The sequence below is a fragment of the Trypanosoma cruzi genome, assembly GCF_000209065.1.
Source record: "Trypanosoma cruzi strain CL Brener chromosome Unknown tcruzi_1047053489569, whole genome shotgun sequence".
Taxonomy (NCBI): Eukaryota; Euglenozoa; class Kinetoplastea; order Trypanosomatida; family Trypanosomatidae; genus Trypanosoma; species Trypanosoma cruzi.
This window is the reverse complement of record NW_890237.1, coordinates 1-522: the sequence shown is the minus strand read 5'-3', so window position 1 is coordinate 522 and position 522 is coordinate 1. Positions and strand designations below refer to the sequence as shown.

General features: G+C 50.4%; 1 non-coding gene across 1 annotated transcript, besides 2 other annotated features; it reads left to right on the top strand.

Moving 5' to 3' along the window:
• The first annotated feature begins 112 nt into the window (after positions 1-112).
• On the top strand, positions 113-224 carry Tc00.1047053489569.10. Its single transcript, XR_008255016.1, has one exon. It is a non-coding gene; the product is annotated as a spliced leader RNA (transcript).
• Positions 225-249: a microsatellite.
• A 15-nt stretch (positions 250-264) lies between these two features.
• Positions 265-307: a microsatellite.
• Positions 308-522: the final 215 nt, after the last annotated feature.

Genomic DNA, 522 nt, shown 5'->3' with positions numbered 1-522 from the left:
CCCCTCCCCAGTGTGGCCTGGGAGGGGGGGGGGGGGTTTTTGTACACGGTCCCAAGTGCCGCGAAGGACCCCTCATCAAAATTGAAAACCGTTGTGGAACACAACTCCTTTCAACTAACGCTATTATTGATACAGTTTCTGTACTATATTGGTACGCGAAGCTTCCAACCCGCCTCTGGCGGTTATGTTTGGTCAATTTCTTTTGACCGGGGTCTACGGACCCCTTTTTTTTTTTTTTTTTTGTTTTTTGTGGGTCTGTCCGCCATATATACATATACCCCTATATATATATACCCATATATATATAGCCCCGTACCCCCTCGTGCGGCTGCCCCCCCCCCCCCACGTTGCGTGTCCGCCACCTCCTTCGGGCCCCCTCATTTTCGCTTCATGGCTGCTATTGCCTGCATCTTTGTTTTGTTTTGTGTTTTCTCCGTCTCGTTCCTTTTATTCGCCTTTTCTCCGCGTATGCCGCGCTTCTTCCTGTGTTTTCCGGTGTTTTTGCCTTGCTCGCACACTCGG